Genomic DNA, 26,920 nt, shown 5'->3' with positions numbered 1-26,920 from the left:
ACCCTATATCACATGGGACTTTTATGCAGCTTTTGTATTCACCTGACCATAAGAGAGAAATGGAGAGCACTGGACATGTGCAGACTACAGATGTAGTCATAACTACTGCAAGAAGAAAATAGAGTAGCCAGACATGTGGCTAAAGCTAGGAAAATATCTTAGAAAAGGGGTAAAACTGTTATTTGCAATCATACTTATTTTTGCATGAGAAATCTTTTTAACATCAAATTTTAGATGCTCTTTTAACTGATATATTACCTCTGAAGTAGTATTCATGGTGACAGCACTGGACACCATGATGAATCTCACCCTGACTTGCTGTAGGAAGAGATAATGTCAAACTGTAGGATTTTTGATAAAACAGGAATTGTATACATTTAGGGGGGGGGAGGGGGGTCATTTTTCAAAGCCTAACTCTGCCAGAGGAGGTGCTTAATTTATAATGAGGCACACGTCTTGTCGTAACCTAGGCGATTTCTCTGGCAGTCCTGGATTAGTATTTAACCATCATTTACACGTGTTTCCCAGCATATATCTCTGATCAGTTTTGGAACCATTGCCCTCCAATTCTATGACTGTAGATTCATTTTTGTAATAAGTACCTTTCACCTGTATCGTCTTGATCTGTTGATTAACCCCTTCAGGACCCTGCCATTTTTCACCTTAAGGACCAGGCCATTTTTTGCAAATCTGACATGTGTCACTTTATGTGGTGACTTTAAAACGCTTTTACTTATCCAGGCCATTCTGAGATTGTTTTCTCGTCACGTATTGTACTTCATGACAGTGGTAAAATTGAGTCAAAAAATGTATTTCTATTTTTTTTTTATTCCAAATTTACCCAAAATTTAGAAAAATTAGCAAATTTCCAAATTTCTATTTCTCTACTTTTATAATAGATAGTAATACCTCCAAAAATAGTTATTACTTTACATTACACATATGTCTACTTCATGTTTGGGTCATTTTGTGAATGCCATTTTATTTTTTGGGGATGTTAGAAGGCTTAGAAGTTTAGAAGCAAATCTTGAAATTTTTCTGAAAATTTTTAAAACCCACTTTTTCAGGACCAGTTCAGGTCTGAAGTCACTTTGTGAGGCTTACATAATAGAAACCACCCACAAATGACCCCATTTTACAAACTACACCCCTCAAGGTATTCAAAACTGATTTTACAAACTTTCTTAACCCTTTAGGTGTTCCACAAGAATTAATGGAAAATAGAAAATTTCACTTTTTTGGCAGATTTTCCATTTGAATCCATTTTTTCCAGTTACAAAGCAAGGTTTATCAGCCAAACAAAACTCAATATTTATGGCCCTGATTCTGTAGTTTACAGAAACACCCCATATGTGCTCGTAAACTGCTGTATGGGCACACGGCAGGGCGCAGAAAGAAAGGAATGCCGTACAGTTTTTGGAAGGCAGATTTTGCTGGACTGTTTTTTTTTTACACCATGTCCCTTTTTCACGCCCCCCTGATGCACCCCTAGAGTAGAAACTCCAAAAAAGTGACCCCATTTTGGAAACTACGGGATAAGGTGGCAGTTTTGTTGGTACTATTTTAGGGTACATACAGTGGGATGCGAAAGTTTGGGCAACCTTGTTAATCGTCATGATTTTTCTGTATAAATCGTTGGTTGTTATGATAAAAAATGTCAGTTAAATATATCATATAGGAGACACACACAGTGATATTTGAGAAGTGAAATTAAGTTTATTGGATTTACAGAAAGTGTGCTATAATTGTTTAAACAAAATTAGGCAGGTGCATAAATTTGGGCACTGTTGTCATTTTATTGATTCCAAAACCTTTAGAACTAATTATTGGAACTCAAATTGGCTTGGTAAGCTCAGTGACCCCTGACCTACATACCCAGGTGTATCCAATTATGAGAGAGTATTTAAGGGGGTCAATTGTAAGTTTCCCTCCTCTTTTAATTTTCTCTGAAGAGTAGCAACATGGGGTCTCAAAACAACTCTCAACTGACCTGAAGACAAAGATTGTTCACCATTATGGTTTAGGGGAAGGATACAGAAAGCTGTCTCAGAGATTTCAGCTGTCTTTTTCCACAGTTAGGAACATATTAAGGAAATGGAAGACCACAAGCTCAGTTCAAGTTAAGGCTCGAAGTGGCAGACCAAGAAAAATCTCAGATAGACAGAAGTGACGAATGGTGAGAACAGTCAGAGTCAACCCACAGACCAGCACCAAAGACCTACAACATCATCTTGCTGCAGATGAAGTCACTGTGCATCGTTCAACCATTCGGCGCACTTTACACAAGGAGATGCTGTATGCGAGAGTGATGCAGAGGAAGCCTTTTCCCCGCCCACAGCACAAAAAGTGCCGCTTGAGGTGGGCTAAAGCACATTTGGACAAGCCAACTTCATTTTGGAATAAGGTGCTGTGGACTGATTAAACTAAAATTTAGTTATTTGGCCATAACAAGGGGCGTTATTCATGGAGAAAAAGAACACAGCATTCCAAAAAAAACACCTGCTACCCACAGAAAAATATGGTGGTGGTTCCATTATGCTGTGGGGCTGTGTGGCCAGTGCAGGGACTGGGAATCTTGTCAAAGTTGAGGGACGCATGGATTCCACTCAATATCAGCAGATTCTGGAGACCAATGTCCAGGAATCAGTGACAAAGCTGAAGCTGCGCCGGGGCTGGATCTTTCAACAAGACAACAACCCTAAACACTGCTCAAAATCCACTAAGGCATTTATGCAGAGGAACAAGTACAACGTTCTGGAATGGCCATCTCAGTCCCCAGACCTAAATATAATTGAAAATCTGTGGTGTGACTTAAAGAGAGCTGTCCATGCTTGGAAGCAATCAAACCTGAATAAACTAAAGATGTTTTGTAAAGAGGAATGGTTCAAAATACCTTCAACCAGAATCCAGACTCTCATTGGAACTTACAGGAAGCGTTTAGAGGCTGTAATTTCTGCAAAAGGAGGATCTACTAAATATTGATTTCATTTCTTTTTTGTGGTGCCCAAATATATGCACCTGCCTTATTTTGTTTAAAGGGACTCTGTCACCACTTTCTAACCCCCCCTTTTAAAAGTATTGTTATCTCCATGGCGCCCCTGTGATTACAAAGGTGTTGTTAGAAGATAAATTCGCCGTCTCCTTTTGATAAAAAGAGCTTTTATCTAACCTGTCAATCTTCTTGATAAGGTGCCCAGGGCGTTTCTGTTGGTCTCAAGCTGCCGCCCGCCGCCGCCGCCGTTGGTGCCCAGCTCCTCCCCTGATCCTTTCAGCGCCGCCTGAATGTAATGAAATACACCTCCGGCTCTCGCTCAGTGCCCCCTCCTCCTTTTCAAAGATCCCGCGCGTGCGCACAAATATGGAGTGGAGAAAAGGGGGATATAATATAGTCCTCTGTGGGTCTTTGAAATCAGCTGTGGGCAGACGTGCGGCTCCATACAGCGCTTGGCAGGCTCTGAGTGGCTGGCTGCAGTGCTCGTCTGATGAGGAGGTTGAGCGAAGTGCGCGCATGCGCACTTCGCTCAATGAGGCTGATTCTAAATGTCCGCACGGGCGCATCAGGCACAGGCCTGTGCGCACGCGCGGGATCTTTGAAAAGGAGGAGGGGGCACTGAGCGAGAGCCGGAGGCGTATTTCATTACATTCAGGCGGCGCTGAAAGGATCAGGGGAGGAGCTGGGCACCAACGGCGGCGGGCGGCAGCTTGAGACCAACAGAAACGCCCTGGGCACCTTATCCACAAGATTGACAGGTTAGATAAAAGCTCTTTTTATCAAAAGGAGACGGCGAATTTATCTTCTAACAACACCTTTGTAATCACAGGGGCGCCATGGAGATAACAATACTTTTAAAAGGGGGGGTTAGAAATTGGTGACAGAGTCCCTTTAAACAATTATAGCACACTTTCTGTAAATCCAATAAACTTCATATCACTTCTCAAATATCACTGTGTGTGTCTCCTATATGATATATTTAACTGACATTTTTTATCGTAACAACCAGCGATTTATACAGGAAAATCATGACGATTAACAAGGTTGCCCAAACTTTCGCATCCCACTGTATGTTTCCTGATGAGAACATGGGAATACCACCTCAGCACGTCTCTGATGATGACGAAACACAGGTGCCAACTTCTGTGTCTTTCTGCAGTGGGCAGACCGAAAAGGAGGTCAGAGAGGAAGACTGGGTGGAAGACGATGCATGTGTACCCCACATGGAATGAAGGTCATGCCACTGACTTTCAGAGTTCGGAGGAAGAGGCAGTGGTGAGACCGAGCCAACAGCGTAGCAAAAGCGGGAGCAGGGTGCAAAAGCAGAGCAGCCGTCTCCAAAACAGTTCGCCTGCTACTGGCCACCGTCAACAGTTAATGAGCACACCAAAGGCAGCTTCAAGGAGTTCCCTGGCATGGCACTTCTTCACACAATGTGCTGATGACAAGACCCGAGTGGTTTGCACGCTGTGCCATCAGAGCCTGAAGCGAGGCATTAACGTTCTGAACCTTAGCACAACCTGCATGACCAGGCATCTACATGCGAGACACGGGTTGCAGTGGAGTAAGCACCTTCAAAACCAAGAAAGGGATCAGGCCCCTGCTTCTCCCTCTTCTGCTGCTGCCTCGGCCTCTTCCTCCACCTCTGGAGGAACGTTGGCACCTGCCACCCAGCAAACAGAGGATGTGCCACCAACAACACCACCTCCGTCACCGAGCATCTCCACCATGTCACACGGAAGCGTTCAGCTCTCCATCTCACAAACCTTTGAGAGAAAGCGTAAATTCCCACCTAGCCACCCTCGATCCCTGGCCCTGAATGCTAGCATTTCTAAACTGCTGGCCTTTGAAATGCTGTAATTCAGGCTGGTGGAGACGGACAGCTTCAAACAGCTCATGTCGCTTGCTGTCCCACAGTACGTCGTTCCCAGCCGCCACTACTTCTCCAAGAGAGCCGTGCCCTCCCTGCACAACCAAGTATCGGATAAAATCAAGTGTCCACTGCACAACGCCATCTGTGGCAAGGTCCACCTAACCACAGATACGTGGACCAGTAAGCACGGCCAGGGACGCTATATCTCCCTAATTGCACACTGGGTAAATGTAGTGGCGGCTGGGCCCCAGGTGGAGAGCTGTTTGGCGCACGTCCTTCCGCCGCCAAGGATCGCAGGGCATCATTCTTCGCCTCCTGTTGCCTCCTCTTCCTACTCGGCTTCCTCCTCCTCTTCTACCAGCTCCTCATCCGGTCAGCGACAGACCTTCACCACCAACTTCAGCACAGCCAGGGATAAACGTCAGCAGGCTATTCTGAAACTGATGTGTTTGGGGGACAGGCCCCACACCGCACAGGAGTTGTGGCGGGGTATAGAACCGACGAGTGGTTGCTGCCAGTGGGCCTCAAGCCCGGCCTGGTGGTGTGCGATAATGGGCGAAATCTCGTTGCAGCTCTGGGACTAGCCGGTTTGACGCACATCTTTTGCCTGGCGCATGTGCTGAATTTGGTGGTGCAGAAATTCATTCACAACTACCCCGACATGTCAGAGCTGCTGCATAAAGTGCGGGCTGTCTGTGCGCGCTTCCTGCGTTCTCATCCTGCCGCCGCTCGGCTGTCTGCTCTACAGCGTAACTTTGGCCTTACCGCTCACCGCCTCATATGTGATGTGCCCACCAGGTGGAACTCCACCTTGCACATGCTGGAGAGACTGTGCGAGCAGCAGCAGGCCATAGTGGAGTTTCAGCTGCAGCACGCCCAGTTGAGTCGCACTGCGGAACAGCACCACTTCACCACCAATGACTGGGCCTCCATGCGAGACCTGTGTGCCCTGTTGCGCTGTTTCGAGTACTCCACCAACATGGCCAGTGGCGATGACGCCGTTATCAGAATTACAATACCACTTCTATGTCTCCTTGAGAAAACACTTAGGGCGATGATGGAAGAGGATGTGGCCCAGGACGAGGAGGAGGAAGATGGGTCATCTCTAACACTTTCAGGCCAGTCTTTTAGAAGTGGCTCAGAAAGAGGATTTTTGCTACAGCAGAGGCCAGGTACAAATTTGGCCAGCCAGGGCCCACTACTGGAGGAGGAGGAGGATAGGGATGAAGCATGTTCACAGCGGGGTGGTATCCAACGCAGCTCTGGCCCATCACTGGTGCGTGGCTGGGGGGATACGGAGGACGCAGACGATACGCCTCCCACAGAGGACAGCTTGTCCTTACCTCTGGCCAGCCTGGCACACATAAGCGAATACATGCTGCAGTGCCTGCGCAACGACTGCACAGTTGCCTACATTTTAACGTGTGCTGAATACTGGGTGGCCACCCTGCTGGATCCCCGTTACAAAGACAATGTGTCGTCCTTAATTCCCTCACTGGAGCGTGATCGGAAGATGAGCGACTACAGGCGCACGCTGGTAGACACGCTCCTGAGAGCATTCCCGACTGACGCCGGGGGACAAGTGGAAGCACAAGGTGAAGGCAGGGGAGGAGGAAGAGGTCGCCAACGCAGCTGTGTCAGCACCAGCACCTCAAAAGGCAGGGTTAGCATGGCAGACATGTGGAAAAGCTTTGTCACCTCGCCGCAACAACCGGCCCCAACTGCTGATATGGAGCGTGTTAGCAGGAGGCAGCATTTGAACAACATGGTGGAACAGTACATGTGCACACGCCTACACGTACTGACTGATGGTTCTGCCCATTTCAACTTCTGGGTCTCCAAATTGTCCACATGGCAAGAGCATGCCCTGTATGCCTTGGAGGCGCTGGCCTGCCCTGCAGCCAGTGTACTCTCTGAACGTGTATTTAGCACGGAAGGAGACGTTATTACAGACAGACGCAGCCGCCTGTCCACAGCCAACGTGGACAAGCTCACGTTCATTAAAATGAACCAGGTTTGGATCCCACAAGACTTGTCTGTACCTTGTGCAGCATAGACATTTATACGACCATAAAAACTACATTCTTGTACTCAAGTAAAGTGCAATGATTCTTTGTTTTCTTTTTTTTTATTTGTCCCAATATTTTGGGGGCTATCTACCCCAATAAAAAATAAAAAAACATTGTTTTCTACCTCCTGCTCCTCCATTGCTGCCTCAACCTACAACACCAAATTCACCGCCTCCACAACCTCCGACTCCATATCCACCTCCTTCTCTGAGTTGCAGGTTAATAATTTGTAATTTTTAGTTATTTTATTTCATTTTAAGTTATTTCCCTATCCACATTTGTTTGCAGAGTAGTTGCCATGCTCTTAAGCACATTTTACTGCCTTTTACATCCCTCTAGCCTTTTCAAGGACTATTTTAGAGCCATTTTAATGCAAAAAAGTGCCAATTTTAGTGCCCTAAATTGAAAAAATTCTTATTTTCAATTGTAAGGTGACATTTTACCAATTTTGGCGTATACAAACCTCTGTTGTATTGCTGGGTGACATGAACCCCCTTTTTCCGTGAATGAACCCCTGCTGTGCCTGGGTGACAGTGGCCTAAATCTCTCAAAATCCTCTGTTGTATTGCTGGGTGACATGAACCTCCTTTTGCCGTGAATGAACCCCTGCTGTGCCTGGGTGACAGGGGCCTAAATCTTTTAAAATCCTCTGTTCTATTGCTGGGTAACATGAACCCCCTTTTGCCATGAGTGAACCCCTGCTGTGCCTGGGTGACAGGGGCCTAAATCTCTCAAAATCCTCTGTTGTATTGCTGGGTGACATGAACCTCCTTTTGCCGTGAATGAACCCCTGCTGTGCCTGGGTGACAGGGGCCTAAATCTTTTAAAATCCTCTGTTCTATTGCTGGGTGACATGAACCCCCTTTTGCCGTGAATGAACCCCTGCTGTGCCTGGGTGACAGGGGCCTAAATCTCTCAAAATCCTCTGTTGTATTGCTGGGTGACATGAACCCCCTTTTGCCGTGAATGAACCCCTGCTGTGCCTGGGTGACAGGGGCCTGAATCTCTAAAAATCCTCTGTTGTATTGCTGGGTGACATGAACCCCTGCTGTGCCTGGGTGACAGGGGCCTAAATCTCTCAAAATCCTCTGTTCTATTGCTGGGTGACAAGAACCCCCTTTTGCCGTGAATGAACCCCTGCTGTGCCTGGGTGATCGGGGCCTAATTCTCACAAAATCCTCTGTTCTATTGCTGGGTGACAAGAACCCCCTTTTGGCATGAATGAACCCCTGCTGTGCCAGGGTGACAGGGGCCTAAATCTCTCAAAATCCTCTGTTGTATTGCTGGGTGACATGAACCCCCTTTGCCGTGTATGAACCCCTGCTGTGCCTGGGTGACAGGGGCCTAAATCTCACAAAATCCTCTGTTCTAATGCTGGGTGACAAGAACCCCCTTTTGCCGTGAATGAACCCCTGCTGTGCCTGTGTGACAGGAGCCTAAATCTCTCAAAATCCTCTGTTCTATTGCTGGGTGACATGAACCCCCTTTTGCCGTGAATGAACCCCTGCTGTGCCTGGGTGACAGGGGCCTAAATCTTTTAAAATCCTCTGTTCTATTGCTGGGTAACATGAACCCCCTTTTGCCATGAGTGAACCCCTGCTGTGCCTGGGTGACAGGGGCCTAAATCTCTCAAAATCCTCTGTTGTATTGCTGGGTGACATGAACCTCCTTTTGCCGTGAATGAACCCCTGCTGTGCCTGGGTGACAGGGGCCTAAATCTTTTAAAATCCTCTGTTCTATTGCTGGGTGACATGAACCCCCTTTTGCCGTGAATGAACCCCTGCTGTGCCTGGGTGACAGGGGCCTAAATCTCTCAAAATCCTCTGTTGTATTGCTGGGTGACATGAACCCCCTTTTGCCGTGAATGAACCCCTGCTGTGCCTGGGTGACAGGGGCCTGAATCTCTAAAAATCCTCTGTTGTATTGCTGGGTGACATGAACCCCTGCTGTGCCTGGGTGACAGGGGCCTAAATCTCTCAAAATCCTCTGTTCTATTGCTGGGTGACAAGAACCCCCTTTTGCCGTGAATGAACCCCTGCTGTGCCTGGGTGATCGGGGCCTAATTCTCACAAAATCCTCTGTTCTATTGCTGGGTGACAAGAACCCCCTTTTGGCGTGAATGAACCCCTGCTGTGCCAGGGTGACAGGGGCCTAAATCTCTCAAAATCCTCTGTTGTATTGCTGGGTGACATGAACCCCCTTTGCCGTGTATGAACCCCTGCTGTGCCTGGGTGACAGGGGCCTAAATCTCACAAAATCCTCTGTTCTAATGCTGGGTGACAAGAACCCCCTTTTGCCGTGAATGAACCCCTGCTGTGCCTGTGTGACAGGAGCCTAAATCTCTCAAAATCCTCTGTTCTATTGCTGGGTGACATGAACCCCCTTTTGCCGTGAATGAACCCCTGCTGTGCCTAGGTGACAGGGGCCTAAATCTCTCAAAATCCTCTGTTCTATTGCTGGGTGACATGAACCCCCTTTTGCCGTGAATGAACCCGTGCTGTGCCTGGGTGACAGGGGCCCAAATCTCTCAAAATCCACTGTTCTATTGCTGGGTGACATGAACCCTCTTTTGCTGTGAATGAACCCCTGCTGTGCCTAGGTGACAGGGGCCTAAATCTCTCAAAATCCTCTGTTCTATTGCTGGATGACAAGAACCCCCTTTTGCCGTGAATGAACCCTTGTTGTGCCTGTGTGACAGGAGCCTAAATCTCACAAAATCGTTGGTTCTATTGCTGGGTGACATGAACCCCCTTTTGCCGTGAATGAACCCCTGCTGTGCCTGGGTGATCGGGGCCTAAATCTCTCAAAATTGTCTGTTGTATTGCTGGGTAACATGAACCCCCTTTTGCCGTGAATGAACCCCTGCTGTGCTTAGGTGACAGGGGCGTAAATCTCTCAAAATCCTCTGTTGTATTGCTGGGTGACATGAACCCCCTTTTGCCGTGAATAAACCCCTGCTGTGCCTAGGTGACAGGGGCCTAAATCTCTCAAAATCCTCTGTTCTATTGCTGGGTGACAAGAACCCCCTTTTGCCGTGAATAAACCCCTGCTGTGCCTGGGTGACAGGAGCCTAAATCTCTCAAAATCCTCTGTTGTATTGCTGGGTGACATGAACCCCCTTTTGCCGTGAATGAACCCTTGCTGTGCCTGGGTGACAGGGGCCTAAATCTCTCAAAATCCTCTGTTGTATTGCTGGGTGACAAGAACCCACTTTTGCTGTGAATGAACCCCTATTGTGCCTTTGTGACAAGAGCCTAAATCTCTCAAAATCCTCTCTTCTATTGCTGGGTGACAAAAACCCTCTTTTGCCATGAATGAACCCCTATTGTGCCTGGGTGACAGGAGCCTAAATCTCTCAAAATCCTCTGTTGTATTGCTGGGTGACATGAACCCCCTTTTGCCGTGAATGAACCCCTGCTGTGCCTGGGTGACAGGGGCCTGAATCTCTAAAAATCCTCTGTTGTATTGCTGGGTGACATGAACCCCTGCTGTGCCTGCGTGACAGGGGCCTAATTCTCACAAAATCCTCTGTTCTATTGCTGGGTGACAAGAACCCCCTTTTGTCGTGAATGAACCCCTGCTGTGCCTGGGTGACAGGGGCCTAAATCTCTCAAAATCCTCTGTTGTATTGCTGGGTGACATGAACCCCCTTTGCCGTGTATGAACCCCTGCTGTGCCTGGGTGACAGGGGCCTAAATCTCACAAAATCCTCTGTTCTAATGCTGGGTGACAAGAACCCCCTTTTGCCGTGAATGAACCCCTGCTATGCCTGTGTGACAGGAGCCTAAATCTCTCAAAATCCTCTGTTCTGTTGCTGGGTGACATGAACCCCCTTTTGCCGTGAATGAACCCCTGCTGTGCCTGGGTGACAGGGGCCTAAATCTCTCAAAATCCTCTGTTCTATTGCTGGGTGACATAAACCCTCTTTTGCCGTGAATGAACCCGTGCTGTGCCTGGGTGACAGGGGCCCAAATCTCTCAAAATCAACTGTTGTATTGCTGGGTGACATGAACCCTCTTTTGCTGTGAATGAACCCCTGCTGTGCCTGGGTGACATGGGCCTAAATCTCTCAAAATACTCTGTTCTATTGCTGGATGACAAGAACCCCCTTTTGCCGTGAATGAACCCTTGCTGTGCCTGTGTGACAGGAGCCTAAATCTCACAAAATCGTTGGTTCTATTGCTGGGTGACATGAACCCCCTTTTGCCGTGAATGAACCCCTGCTGTGCCTGGGTGATCGGGGCCTAAATCTCTCAAAATTGTCTGTTGTATTGCTGGGTGACATGAACCCCCTTTTGCGGTGAATGAACCCCTGCTGTGCTTAGGTGACAGGGGCGTAAATCTCTCAAAATCCTCTGTTGTATTGCTGGGTGACATGAACCCCCTTTTGCCGTGAATAAACCCCTGCTGTGCCTAGGTGACAGGGGCCTAAATCTCTCAAAATCCTCTGTTCTATTGCTGGGTGACAAGAACCCCCTTTTGCCGTGAATAAACCCCTGCTGTGCCTGGGTGACAGGAGCCTAAATCTCTCAAAATCGTCTGTTCTATTGCTTGGTGACATGAACCCCCTTTTGCCGTGAATGAACCCTTGCTGTGCCTGGGTGACAGGGGCCTAAATCTCTCAAAATCCTCTGTTGTATTGCTGGGTGACATGACCCCTCCTTTTGCCGTGAATGAACCCCTGCTGTCCCTAGGTGACAGGGTCCTAAATCTCTCAAAATCCTCTGTTCTATTGCTGGGTGACAAGAACCCCCTTTTGTCGTGAATGAACCCCTGCTGTGCCTGGGTGACAAGAGCCTAAATCTCTCAAAATCCTCTCTTCTATTGCTGGGTGACAAAAACCCTCTTTTGCCATGAATGAACCCCTATTGTGCCTGGGTGACAGGGGCCTAAATCTCTCAAAATCCTCTGTTGTATTGCTGGGTGACATGAACCCCCTTTTGCCGTGAATGAACCCCTGCAGTGCCTGGGTGAATGGGGCCTAAATCTCTCAAAATCCTCTATTCTATTGCTGGGTGACATGAACCCCCTTTTGCCGTGAATGAACCCCTGCTGTGCATGGGTGACAGGAGCCTAAATCTTTTAAAATACACTGTTGTATTGCTGGGTGACAAGAACCCCCTTTTGCCGTGAATGAACCCCTGCTGTGCCTGGGTGACAGGGGCCTAAATCTCTCAAAATCCTCTGTTCTATTGCTGGGTGACATGAACCGCCTTTTGTCGTGAATGAACCCCTGCTGTGCCTGGGTGACAGGGGCCTAAATCTCTCAAAATCCTCTGTTCTATTGCTGCGTGACATGAACCCTCTTTTGCCGTGAATGAACCCCTGCTGTGCCTTGGTGACAGGAGCCTAAATCTCTTAAAATCCTCTGTTCTATTGCTGGTTGACATGAACCCCCTTTTGCCGTGAATGAACCCCTGCTGTGCCTGGGTGACAGGGGCCTAAATCTCTCAAAATCCTCTGTTCTATTGCTGGGTGACATGAACCCCCTTTTGCCGTAAATGAACCCCTGCTGTGCCTGGGTGAGAGGGGCCTAAATCTCTCAAAATCCTCTGTTGTATTGCTGGGTGACATGAACCCCCTTTTGCCGTGAATTAACCCCTGCTGTGCCTGGGTGACAGGGGCCTAAATATCTCAAAATCCACTGTTCTATTGCTGGGTGACAAGAACCCCCTTTTGCCGTGAATGAACCCCTGCTGTGCCTGGGTGACAGGGGCCTAAATCTCTAAAAATCCTCTGTTGTATTGCTGGGTGACATGAACCCCCTTTTGCCGTGAATGAACCCCTGCTCTGCATTGCTGACAGGGAACTAAATTTAGTGAAAACATCTGTTACTGATCGGAAGATGCGCGACTAAAAGTGCACGCTGATGATAGCATGCTCACCTGACAGCGGGGGCACAATGGAAGCACAAGGCGAAGGCAGAGGAGGAGGAAGAGGTCGCCAACGCAGCTGGGGCACCACCAGCACCTGAGAAGGCAAGGTTAGCATGGCCAAAATGTGGAAAAGCTTTGTCAGCCTTGGAGGTGCTGACCTGCCCTGCAGCCAGTGTATAGTGTGAACGTGTGTTTAGCTCGACAGAGAGCATTATCACAGGCCGCAGCCAATGTGGACAAGCTTACGTTTATTAAAATGAAACAGGCATGGATCCCACAGAACTTGTCTGTACCTTGTGCAAAATAGACATTTATACCAGCCTCAACCATCCATTCTTGTACTCAAGTGCACTTATTTTTTGTTTTATTTTGTTATATGTCCCAATATTTTGGGGGATACCCCAATTTAAAAATAAAAAATAACACAAATCAGTGTTGGCTAACTATTTCTCCTTCACCGCCGCTTCCAACTACACCGCCACGTCAACCTACACCGCCATATCCTGCTGTGCCTGGGTGACAGGGGCCTAAATCTCTCAAAATCCTCTGTTGTATTGCTGGCTGACATGAACCCCCTTTTGCCGTGAATGAACCCCTGCTGTGCCTGGGTGACCGGAGCCTAAATCTCTCAAAATCCTCTGTTCTATTGCTGTGTGACATGAACCCCCTTTTGCCGTGAATGAACCCCTGCTGTGCCTAGGTGACAAGGGCCTAAATCTCTCAAAATCCTCTGTTCTATTGCTGGATTTTTTTATGAAAATATAAATAAATAACTTACATAATGGAAAACTTATCCAAACATAGCAATAAACCAAACAAGTGACATAACACAGAGTCTAGCAAAAATACTATTCCCTTACCCGACCTGTCTCCCACCCCAAAACCCCCTATTTTACATATTAAAATGCTTTCATGCTCATCTAAAATCCATTTATACAAAACATATATACAGACATATATACAAATGTAATAATTATATGCCAGCCGTATATAAAAAACAAATATACAAAACACAAGCAGAAACCTTAACTTAAATACTAACTATTAAACCCTTTACCAACCCCCACTGCAAACGGACAAACTGACCACCCTCAAAGTTCAAAGGGAAAAGAAAACCCTGAGCTCTGTCAGTCCGTAAGTTCATCACCAGTTGGACTGGGGTCGACCAGTTTGTATCACACACAATTATTATTATTTTTTTTATATATTTTCCTTTTATAAATTTTATTTTTATTTTTTATATATATCCCCCCCTTATATACACATATATACATATACCCCACCTCCTCCCCCCTCCCAACCTAACTAAGCCCCACTACACCTCTACTAATATAATACAACATATTATTACAACATAACTTAATATAATATAATACAGTACAAATTAACTACTTTCCAAAATCTGCAACACCGAACACTTCCCACAACTTGTCGGCTATGGTTCAGTAGCCTGTAAGCCTTTTCATCCTATTCTTAAAACAAAACAAAACTCTAACTGTGTCTTCTAGATCAGCCCACCACCAGGACAAGGAGTATTACTCAGTCAGGGAACCCCAAAACAAAAGCCCCTCCACAGGCGAGAGGCCTTGGGGTCCCCCCACTTTTCATACTCCAGAGAGCGCTTCTTCACCAGGTCACCCCTAATGTTCCTATGTACCGTTTCCACTGGGAGGATTTTGCGACTCGTTGACACTAGACACCGTGCACACCAGATGTGATGCCTAACCACTGCACTGACTAAAAATAAAGTGCGACGGTCCCTCCCACCAAGGTCTTTGAATGCGCCATAGGCCTATTCCGCATAAGACAAGGCGGCCAGCCTGGGCCAACCGATGGAAGCCCCCACCCTTTTGTACACCTCTATATTAAAGGGACAGTGAAGCAGGAAGTGGTCCATGCTTTCCAGCACGCCCCCACACTCCTCCCGGGGACAACCCCTTTCCTCAGGGTTCCTGCACTTCATATTATCCCTTACATATAGCTTTCCATGAAAGCAGTGCCAAGTCACATCCCAAACCTTCTTAGGGATCCTTTCTGAATTAAGCAAAGATAGCCCACCCTCCAGATCCTGACTTGGGCAATCCTTCAAGGCCAGCGGCGCCTGGAAGAAAGAAGACAGGACCCCCCTGTCAAGGGAACCCCTCGACATGGTCTCTATCTCAGTCCTTCTCAGGCCCCACCGCCTTATGATCTTCAGAACCGGGGCAACGTAAGCCGGGAGATGTCCATGTGACGCACGCAGGTCTTTCACACGCCCTCCTGTCTACCATTCCTGGAAGAAGGGCCGGAACCATTCCCTACAGGAAATTACCCACAAAGGAGCCCTCTCTTTCCAGAGGTTTGCAATGTTTATTTTCAAGAAGGTATTTGTTAAAAATACCACTGGGTTGACCATATCCAACCCGCCTAGTCTCCTTGTGCGGTAAGTCACCCCTCTCCTGATTAGGTTCAGCCTATTTCCCCATAACATCTGGAAAAAGAGGCTGTAGACCGTTGCCCAGAGAGAGCCTGGCAAGACACAGACACTGCTCAGATATAAAAGCACAGGAATCAGGTAAGCTTTGCACAAGTGAACCCTTTCCCTGAGGGATAAAGACCACCCCTTCCAGCGGTCCACCTTTTGGGCGACATCTTTCAGTCTACCCTCCCAATTCTGTTGATGATAATCCTCATCTTGGCCAAAGTTGATGCCTAAGATCTTTACTGATTTCTGGGGTTCTGGAAGAGTGCCCTGGAGATCGAAGACAGGATCCCCTTCCCCCAGCCAGAGAGTCTCACATTTGTCCGGGTTAATCTGGGACCCGGAAACTTCCGAATAGCGATTCACCTCCGACATCACCCATCCCACCTCCTCTTCCAAAGAGGTAAAAATAGAGACATCATCGGCGTACGCTACCACCTTCAGAGATGGCCCCCCCACCGCCAGTTCCATCCTCACCCCCGCCAACGGTCCACGATCTACCCTTCTGATGAAAGGATCGATTGCAAACACGTACAGCAGAGGGCTTAAAGGACATCCCTGGCGGACACCGGTAGCCACCTCAAAAGGACGACCCAGCCAACCATTAACCAACGCTAAACTCTCGGCCCCTTTGTACAAGGTTTTTAGCCAATCTACAAACCTCCCGGGTAGACCATACCACAAGAGGACAGACCACAGGTATTCGTGATTCACTCGGTCAAAAGCCTTAGCCTGATCCAGGGATAACAAAAGCCCCTTCCAAAGACCCGCCCTGCCCCGTTCCACGGCCTCTCGGACACTGAGAACGGCGCTAAAAGCGCTCCGCCCGGGAACTGAACAATGCTGGGACCCCGAAAGGAGCTTCGACGCAAATTTCGCCAATCTGCAGAAGAGTATCTTTGCCAAAATCTTTCTGTCCACATTGAGAAGCGATATGGGTCTCCAATTCTCAATGCGGGACGGATCCTTACCCTTTGACAGAAGAATCAGGGCGGACTTACCCATTGACCTTGGCAGAGTGCCCGAGGAAAGACATTCATTATACACCTCGGTCAAGAGAGGAACTAATTGTTCCCTAAAAGTCTTATACCACTCGGATGTTAAGCCATCCGGACCTGGCGATTTTTTGGGCCTAAGCCCATCAATGGCCAGTCTCACTTCCTCTTCCCTGATAGGTTCTGTCAAAATATCAAGAGAGGGGTCCATTCCCGCCCCGGGAATCGCCCCAGCCAAGAAAGCTGAAAGACTGTCCCGATTTAGTTCTTTCCTACCCAAGAGGTGAGAGTAGAAGGACCTGACGACCTCCAGGATCCCTGATTTGGACCTATTCAGGGAGCCTGTACTGTCAACCAGGCCCAACACTAGATTACTTCTTACTGTTATCTTACAGTTCCCGTAAGGGTCGGACGAGCGGTATTTCCCGAAATCCCTCTCGGTAACCAAAGAGGCGTACCTATCATACTGACACCTCTTGAGCAAGGATTTCACACGAGAGATATCCTCGCGGCTATCTCCCGTCGACACAAGTCTTTCAAGTTTCTTCCTCAGTTCCTGGTACAGACGGTATCTGTCCCAGCTCCTGAGGTTAGAGAGCTTTCGGAAAAACCTTGCCGTCCTTTTTTTAAACATCTCCCACCACTCCGACTTACTGTTGCACATGTCCACCAAAGGTTCCTGGCTCTGAAGGAAATCCTCAAAGGATTGTCTTACCATCGCTTCTTCCAGGAGAGACGAATTCAACTTCCATATTCCTTTTCCCATGCGGGGAGTCTCTGTAACATTCAGAGAGAAACTAATTAAACAGTGATCAGAGAATTTTACTTCCTCAGCTTGTAAAGCCGAAAAAACAGCCTCCTCCTTCAAATAAAACCTATCTATTCTAGACCTACGATTTCCCTGATTAAAGGTGAAATCCACGTGATCCGGTTTGTGCCATAAATGAGCATCCACCAGACGAGCTTCCTCAACTATTCTACTCAAGACGACGCCATCAGCATCCAGCCCACCTCTGGGGACCCCCCTATCACAGACTCTAGTCACATTGTTAAAGTCTCCTCCAAAGATCACTTGTCGGCTGGTAAAAAGAAAAGGCTTAATCCTCATAAGAAGACATTTACGGTCCCACCTACTTTGTGGTCCATAGATGTTGATTAATCTTAATTCTTGTCTTCCCATGAGGACATCTAGAATCAGGCACCTTCCCATTTCCAACTCGATAATCCTCCTGCATTCTACTCTTTCGGCGGTTTTAAAAAGGACCGCCACCCCGCTACGTGGCTCGGCCGCAAGAGACCAGAATGACGGACCGAGCCGCCATTCCTGCTTGGCTTTCGCCAGCAACTCAACACTTGTTAACCAGGTCTCTTGCAAAAATAAAATATCAGCATCAATACGGCTGAAAAAATCAAAGGCCATAAAACGGGCCACGTCTGACTTAATGCTAGCAACATTAATACTTGCTAGCGTCAACAGGGTGAGTTCCGCCATCATACATGATCGAGTTGGATAGCTTTCTTTTTCCCCCCTCCACCACCACTCTCCTCATCATTATCTCCTGATCCTTCATTTTCCTTTTGCCTTTTCAGACACACTGATACATCCATACCGTTCTGTTTGCCCACGGAATCAGGCTTAGCCCCCGTCCAGAAGAAGGAGGGCAGGGCCCGGCAACCTGCGAGGAGGCCTTTGCGCCCTCCGGTACCACATCCTCCTCCTCCCCAACTGGAGTTGGGGGATCCTCGTCAAGGACCTGATACCGGTTGGAGAGATCCACAGGAGGGGCCCCGACTAATTCTTCCTCTGGCATCTGGTCAAGGGTGAGTGGGACAGATTAATCCCACTCCAGAGAGGGCTTGCGACCCTCTCCTTTCTTTTTCCTCTTGCTCCGTTTGTTCCTCCTATCCCTCAACCACATCCTGTAATCCTCATCCATGCTTTCGCCGTACGAGGATGCGGATGTAGCAGAGGGGTTGGCTTCCTCAGGCTGAACCCCAGGTCCTCCCTCCTCATCGCTGTACCCTGGGTCGCTACAACCTGGATCCCCAGCCAAAAGGCCTGCCAGAGGATCAACCAAGGGACCAGCTGCCGCCTGCTCCCTATCTCTACGGCGTTTTTCTTGCCGTTTAATCTTGGAAGGCCTTAAGTTCTTAACTGTACCCTGTCTGCTTCTTCCAGTGCTGGTATCACCGGCACTCGTCCCTTCACCAACCGGCCCAGTCCCGGCAGCAGGCCCTTCTTCAACAACAGACCCAGCTTCATGGTTAGCATCCGCTTGAGTCCGGGCCTGGCCCTGAGCCTTGTTGGAAAAGGCAAGTGTACAACGACTGAAGGGATGACCCAGGTCCCCGCACAGGTTACACCGAATCCGTCTACAGGATGCGGCAAGATGGCCAATGTCCCCACACTTTACACACTTGCGAACGTCGCATTGTGCGCTAAAGTGGGTGGGACTACCACACCTATAGCAGACCTTCGGCTGTCCCTGATAGAAAACCATAATTCTATCTCTACCCAAGAAAGCAGAGGAGGGGATATGAGCAACTGAGTTGCCCTGTGCCCTCAGCTTTACGCTGAAGGTCCAGGCACCTGACCAGATGCCGTGATCATCCAAAACTTTGGCTGGGAATTGCAGAACAGTTGCCATGTTCTTAAGCACATTTTGATGCCTTTTACAGCCCTCCAGGACTTTTTCCAGGACTATTTTAGAGCCATTTTAGTGCCCAAAAGTACGGGTCCCCATTGACTTCAATGAGGTTCGGGGTCAAATTCGGGTCCCGAACCCAAACTTTTTTTTTTTATATTCGTCCGAACCTGCCGAACCCGAACATCCAGGTGTCCGCTCAACTCTACTCATGAGCCTCGCCATAACGACTGAGCCATGTCATAATGTCCACGCTAGAAAGTGGAGCCTCGCCATAACGACTGAGCCATGTCATAATGTCCACGCTAGAAAGTGATTCGTTACAGGTTAATACCGTCACTTTCTTGACCATCGTCTGGCGGGTTATAGCCTGGACAGAAAATCCCCGCCAGGCCGGGGTGTTCTTTGCCAGTTCATATATAGACCAGAAGAGCTCAAGCCCCTCTGGTCTAACAAAACTAACATCGAAACTCTTGGTGCCGTAGGGATGGATTAGGGCAAAGATGTCATTTGCCACAAAGCCCATCCCCAGGAGAAGCTCTACAACGTCTTTCCTAGAAGGCGTTGCTTCTTCACTCCTCCAAGAGAGACGGGCCACATTCCTACGGCTCCCCCCGGATGTAGGGAGAGACCAAACGGTCTCTCCCGCTTTTTCCTCTCGGAAGGTTCTCAGACCATGTCTCTCTGTCCAAAAAGACAGGTTAACCGGTTCACCCTCCACCTGCATGGAAGTCTCTTTCCCTTCCTCAAAGCCTCCAAGAGGCGCCGTTGCAAGTTACCATTACCTGATTCCCTGGGCAAAGAGTCACCTGCAGCCACACTAGCATATGATCTCCTATTTGGAGTTACACAATCCCCTGCTTCCCTTGCAACCTGCCTCCTCCCGTCAGCCTCTTCCTCAGCCTCTTCCTCCTCGACTTCCGTATCTGCTGCATAAGCAGCTACCAATTCCTCGTTCATACTCTAACCAGTTATATCTTCATTTGCCTCGCCATTCATTTTTCTATTTCCATCCTTATTTGTAACAATGTCCTCATTCATACTCTCATTCATACTCTCATTTGCTTCTCTTCCTAAGTTACCACTCGCAACATCTTTTACCTTGCTTACAATCCCATCGCTCTTCACTCCCCTCAGACTGGTCGGGTTCCCTAGAGAAGTACTGGCGTCATTGGGGGCAGGGTTTGAAGGGCCCCCCATTTCAGGAACTGCAGAGGACTTTTTATCCTCCACACCCCTCACCCTCTCTGCAGCCCGCACAGTCCCTGAAGATTCTGCAACCTCCACAGACTTTAATGGTTTCTTTACTGGTTTCTTTACTGGTTTTGCCCTGGCCCTTTCAATTGCCTTTTTCTGAGCCTTGTCCGCAGCCATTCCATCCTTCACCTTGTCCGCAACACTGTCAGGGGTTTTAACCCTGTCTGCTCCTGTGTTCTCCTTTCCACTGCAGGAAAGGGGGACACCTTCTGCCACCATCTCAGATTCATTCTCCCGTGCTGTTTGGCCCGATTCCACTACAGGAACCGGGCTGGGCTCAGCAATGGGTTCAGAAGGCACAAAACGTAATACTTCTTCTTTTATGATCTTCTTTTTCTTTTCTTTTACCACCTCGTCCTCCGGGACCTCCTCGTCACCGAAATACAATTTGCCCACTGGGGATTCCAGCTGCCTGATCTCCACCATTAGTCTCCCCCCAGACCTGCCTTCATCCCCAGAGGATGACATAACTGGTTCAGAGGGGTCCCCTTGGCCACCCGGTAATGAGTCCACCTCTGATTCCACCGCCGACTCCTTCACCGTCCTCTGGCTTCCAGACCGCAGCCCTAACGGACTGGAGCCAGACATGCTTTCAAACCGACAGTCATTTTGAAATTTTTCCATAAACGGCCCTCCATTTTTCACTATAGAGGCCCTCTTTTCCTCCAAAGTCGCAATCTCCTCCTCCAGCTTCTCCAGCCTGGAGGAGAGGACCGCTTTTTTACTTCTTGGTAACATGTTGTCCTGAACTTTCACATTCTTATACTGCAATTTAAGTCGTTTTAATTGCTTCTTTACCTCCTCATACTGGTTTAAAAAATACGCCACCCTTGATGAGTATAATGAGGGGGTTTCAGTGGGGCTCATGACACCCCAATTAAACAGTCTCCTGGCCTCTCCAGCTTGTACACCAGAGGAGATACCAGGAGAAGAGCCAGAAACACCAGCAACCACACCAGGAGCTAAGTCACTGCTAGTTACACCTGAAGCACCCCTTCTGGGCTGAGGCACAGAAATACTACTCCCAGCTTCACATACCTCACCCTTTGGGGTTCCAGGCTCCATTCCTGCAGCTTTTCCTGGTCCAGAGACTTCGCAGGCTGCTTGTTCAGCAACCTGACCCGCCGGCTCTGCTCTCTGCTCACCCGGGCCTTTCTTTTCCATCCAGCTTTCCTGGGTGCAGAGTTATCTGCTCTGAAGAGGAGCTCAGAGAGGATCCTAGGCTTGTTTTCCTCCCAGGACCTCTCCTGACCCCGCCCGGTGCATTGCTGGAGTTACACAGGGATTCCTGCAGTGGATCTCTGCTGCTCCTCTCCTGCCCGCAGTCTGAGCGGGGCTGTCACCTGTTCCCTGCGGCATTGCAGCCGCACGCTGCGGGGTTCTCTGAGGCTTTCCACTGGCCGCCGATGTCACATTGCCGCTGTTTCTTGATGCTGGAGAATCAGGAGGTAAGTCTCAAGTTTCAGGGGGTCTTCCTGCCGCACGCGGGGTTCCATTATGGCTGCCGGCACGTGTAGATAAACGGCGGCAGTCAGGGGCTCGAGGATCCATACCTGGAGAACACGCCACCCCCTGAGGAAAGGGCAGCGTATCCCACAGCACACGATGTCAGGCACTCGATCCTCTCACAGTGCAGCACAGAGGCAGAAACACAGCTCCTCCTCCTCCTTTTGCCGTGAATGAACCCCTGATGTGCCTGGGTGACAGGGGCCTAAATCTCTCAAACTCCTCTGTTCCATTGCTGGGTGACATGAACCCCTGCTGTGCCTGGGTGACAGGGGCCTAAATCTCTCAAAATCCTCTGTTCTATTGCTGGGTGACATGAACCCCTTTTGCCGTGAATGAACCTCTGCTGTGCCTGGGTGACAAGAGCCTAAATCTCTCAAAATCCTCTGTTCTATTGCTGGGTGACATGAACCCCCTTTTGCCGTGAATAAACCCCTGCTGTGCCTGGGTGACAGGGGCCTAAATCTCTCAAAATCCTCTGTTGTATTGCTGGGTGACATGAACCCCCTTTTGCCGTGAATGAACCCCTGCTGTGCCTGCGTGACAGAAGCCTAAAGCTCTCAAAATCCTCTGTCCTATTGCTGGGTGACATAAACCCCCTTTTGCCGTGAATGAACCCCTGCTGTGCCTGGGTGACAGGGGCCTAAATCTCTCAAAATCCTGTGTTCTATTGCTGGGTGACATGAACCCCCTTTTGCCGTGAATGAACCCCTGCTGTGCCTGGGTGACAGGGGCCTAAATCTCTTGAAATCCTCTGTTGTATTGCTGGGTGACATGAACCCCCTTTTGCCGTGAATGAACCCCTGCTGTGCCTGGGTGACAAGAGCCTAAATCTCTCAAAATCCTCTGTTCTATTGCTGGGTGACATGAACCCCTGCTGTGCCTGGGTGACAGGGGCCTAAATCTCTCAAAATCCTCTGTTCTATTGCTGGGTGACATGAACCCCTTTTGCCGTGAATGAACCTCTGCTGTGCCTGGGTGACAAGAGCCTAAATCTCTCAAAATCCTCTGTTCTATTGCTGGGTGACATGAACCCCCTTTTGCCGTGAATAAACCCCTGCTGTGCCTGGGTGACAGGGGCCTAAATCTCTCAAAATCCTCTGTTGTATTGCTGGGTGACATGAACCCCCTTTTGCCGTGAATGAACCCCTGCTGTGCCTGCGTGACAGGAGCCTAAAGCTCTCAAAATCCTCTGTCCTATTGCTGGGTGACATAAACCCCCTTTTGCCGTGAATGAACCCCTGCTGTGCCTGGGTGACAGGGGCCTAAATCTCTCAAAATCCTGTGTTCTATTGCTGGGTGACATGAACCCCCTTTTGCCGTGAATGAACCCCTGCTGTGCCTGGGTGACAGGGGCCTAAATCTCTTGAAATCCTCTGTTGTATTGCTGGGTGACATGAACCCCCTTTTGCCGTGAATGAACCCCTGCTGTGCCTGGGTGACAAGAGCCAAAATCTCTCAAAATCCTCTGTTCTATTGCTGGGTGACATGAACCCCCTTTTGCCGTGAATGAACCCCTGCTGTGCCTGGGTGACAGGGGCCTAAATCTCTCAAAATCCTCTGTTGTATTGCTGGGTGACATGAACCCCCTTTTGCCGTGAATGAACCCCTGCTGTGCCTGCGTGACAGGAGCCTAAATCTCTCAAAATCCTCTGTTCTATTGCTGGGTGACATAAACCCCCTTTTGCCGTGAATGTACCCCTGCTGTGCCTGGGTGACAGGGGCCTAAATCTCTCAAAATCCTGTGTTCTATTGCTGGGTGACATAAACCCCCTTTTGCCGTGAATGAACCCCTGCTGTGCCTGGGTGACAGGGGCCTAAATCTCTCAAAATCCTGTGTTCTATTGCTGGGTGACATGAACCCCCTTTTGCCGTGAATTAACCCCTGCTGTGCCTGGGTAACAGGGGCCTAAATCTGTCAAAATCCTCTGTTGTATTGCTGGGTGACATGAACCCCCTTTTGCCGTGAATGAATCCCTGCTCTGTATTGCTGACAGGGAACAAAATTTAGTGAAAACATCTGTTACTGATCGGAAGTTGCGCGACTACAAGCGCACGCTGATGATAGCATTCTTACCTGAAAGCGGGGGCACAGTGGAAGCACAAGGCGAAGGCAGAGGAGGAGGAAGAGGTCGCCAACGCAGCTTGGGCACCACCAGCACAGTGGAAGCACAAGGCGAAGGCAGAGGAGGAGGAAGAGGTCGCCAACGCAGCTGGGGCACCACCAGCACCTGAGAAGGCAGGGTTAGCATTGCCAAAATGTGGAAATGCTTTGTCAGCCTTGGAGGTGCTGACCTGCCCTGCAGCCAGTGTATAGTGTGAACGTGTGTTTAGCACGGCAGAGAACGTTATCACAGGCCGCAGCCAATGTGGACAAGCTTACGTTTAATAAAATGAACCAGGCATGGATCCCACAGAACTTGTCTGTACCTTGTGCAGAATAGACATTTATACCAGCCTCAACCATCTATTCTTGTACTCAAGTGCACTTATTCTTTGTTTTATTTTGTTATATGTCCCAATATTTTGGGGGATACCCCAATTTAAAAATAAAAAATAACACAAATCAGTGTTGGCTACCTATTTCTCCATCACCGCCGCTTCCACCTACACCGCCACGTCAACCTACACTGCCATATCCTGCTGTGCCTGGGTGACAGGGGCCTAAATCTCTCAAAATACTCTGTTGTATTGCTGGGTGACATGAACCCCCTTTTGCCGTGAATGAACCCGTGCTGTGCCTGGGTGACAGGGGCTAAAATCTCTCAAAATCCTCTGTTCTATTGCTGGGTGACATGAACCCCCTTTTGCCGTGAATTAACCCCTGCTGTGCCTGGGTGACAGGAGCCTAAATCTCTCAAAATCCTCTGTTCTATTGCTGGGTGACATGAACCCCTTTTGTCGTGAATGAACCCCTGCTGTGCCTGGGTGACAGTGGCCTAAATCTCTAAAAATCCTCTGTTGTATTGCTGGGTGACATGAACCCCCTTTTGCCGTGAATGAACCCCTGCTCTGCATTGCTGACAGGGAACTAAATTTAGTGAAAACATCTGTTTCTGATCGGAAGATGCGCGACTACAAGCGCACGCTGATGATAGCATTCTTACCTGACAGCGGGGGCACAGTGGAAGCACAAGGTGAAGGCATAGGAGGAGGAAGAGGTCGCCAACGCAGCTGGGGCACCGCCAGCACCTGAGAAGGCAGGGTTAGCATGGCCAAAATGTGGAAATGCTTTGTCAGCCTTGGAGGTGCTGACCTGCCCTGCAGCCAGTGTATAGTGTGAACGTGTGTTTAGCACGACAGAGAGCATTATCACAGGCCGTAGCCAATGTGGACAAGTTTACGTTTATTAAAATGAACCAGGCATGGATCCCACAGAACTTGTCTGTACCTTGTGCAAAATAGACATTTATACCAGCCTCAACCATCCATTCTTGTACTCAAGTGCACTTATTCTTTGTTTTATTTTGTTATATGTCCCAATTTTTTGGGGGATACCTCAATTTAAAAATATAAAATAACACAAATCAGTGTTGGCTACTAGAGTTGAGCGAACACCTGGATGTTCAGGTTCGAGAAGTTCGGCCGAACTTCCCGGAAATGTTCGGGTTCGGGATCCGAACCCGACCCGAACTTCGTCCTGAACCCGAACCCCATTGAAGTCAATGGGGACCCGAACTTTTCGGCACTAAAAAGGCTGTAAAACAGCCCAGGAAAGAGCTAGAGGGCTGCAAAAGGCAGCAACATGTAGGTAAATCCCCTGCAAACAAATGTGGATAGGGAAATGATTTAAAATTAAAATAAAAAAAATAAAAATTAACCAATATCAATTGGACAGAGGTCCCATAGCAGAGAATCTGGCTTCACATCAGCAGAGAATCAGTCTCTTCATGCCATAGCAGAGAATCTGGCTTCATGTCAGCAGAGAATCAGTCTCTTCATGCCATAGCAGAGAATCTGGCTTCATGTCAGCAGAGAATCAGTCTTCATGTCATAGCAGAGAATCAGGCTTCACGTCACCCACCACTGGAAGAGGCCACTGTCACACATTTAGGCCCTGGCACCCAGACAGAGGAGAGAGGTCCCGTAACAGAGAATCTGGCTTCATGTCAGCACAGAATCAGTCTTCATGTCATAGCAGAGAATCATGCTTCACGTCACCCACCACTGGAACAGGCCACTGTCACACATTTAGGCCCTGGCACCCAGACAGAGGAGAGAGGTCCCGTAACAGAGAATCTGGCTTCATGTCAGCACAGAATCAGTCTTCATGTCATAGCAGAGAATCAGGCTTCACGTCACCCACCACTGGAAGAGGCCACTGTCACACATTTAGGCCCTGGCACCCAGACAGAGGAGAGAGGTCCCGTAACAGAGAATCGGGCTTCATGTCAGCACAGAATCAGTCTTCATGTCATAGCAGAGAATCAGGCTTCATGTCACCCACCACTGGAAGAGGCCACTGTCACACATTTAGGCCCTGGCACCCAGACAGAGAAGAGAGGTCCCGTAACAGAGAATCTGTCTTCATGTCAGCACAGAATCAGTCTTCATGTCATAGCAGAGAATCAGGCTTCATGTCACCCACCACTGGAAGAGGCCACTGTCACACATTTAGGCCCTGGCACCCAGACAGAGAAGAGAGGTCCCGTAACAGAGAATCTGTCTTCATGTCAGCACAGAATCAGTCTTCATGTCATAGCAGAGAATCAGGCTTCACGTCACCCACCACTGGAACAGGCCACTGTCACATATTTAGGCCCCGGCACCCAGACAGAGGAGAGAGGTCCCGTAACTTAGAATCTGGCTTCATGTCAGCACAGAATCAGTCTTCATGTCATAGCAGAGAATCAGGCTTCACGTCACCCACCACTGGAACAGGCCACTGTCACATATTTAGGCCCAGGCACCCAGACAGAGGAGAGAGGTCCCGTAACAGAGAATCTGGCTTCATGTCAGCACAGAATCAGTCTTCATGTCATAGCAGAGAATCAGGCTTCACGTCACCCACCACTGGAACAGGCCACTGTCACATATTTAGGCCCCGGCACCCAGACAGAGGAGAGAGGTCCCGTAACAGAGAATCTGGCTTCATGTCAGCACAGAATCAGTCTTCATGTCATAGCAGAGAATCAGGCTTCACGTCACCCACCACTGGAAAAAGGCCACTGTCACACATTTAGGCCCTGGCACCCAGACAGAGGAGAGAGGTCCCGTAACAGAGAATCTGGCTTCATGTCAGCACA

The sequence above is a fragment of the Bufo bufo genome, chromosome 5 (assembly GCF_905171765.1).
Source record: "Bufo bufo chromosome 5, aBufBuf1.1, whole genome shotgun sequence".
NCBI lineage: Eukaryota > Metazoa > Chordata > Amphibia > Anura > Bufonidae > Bufo > Bufo bufo.
This window is presented reverse-complemented; position numbering follows the sequence as displayed.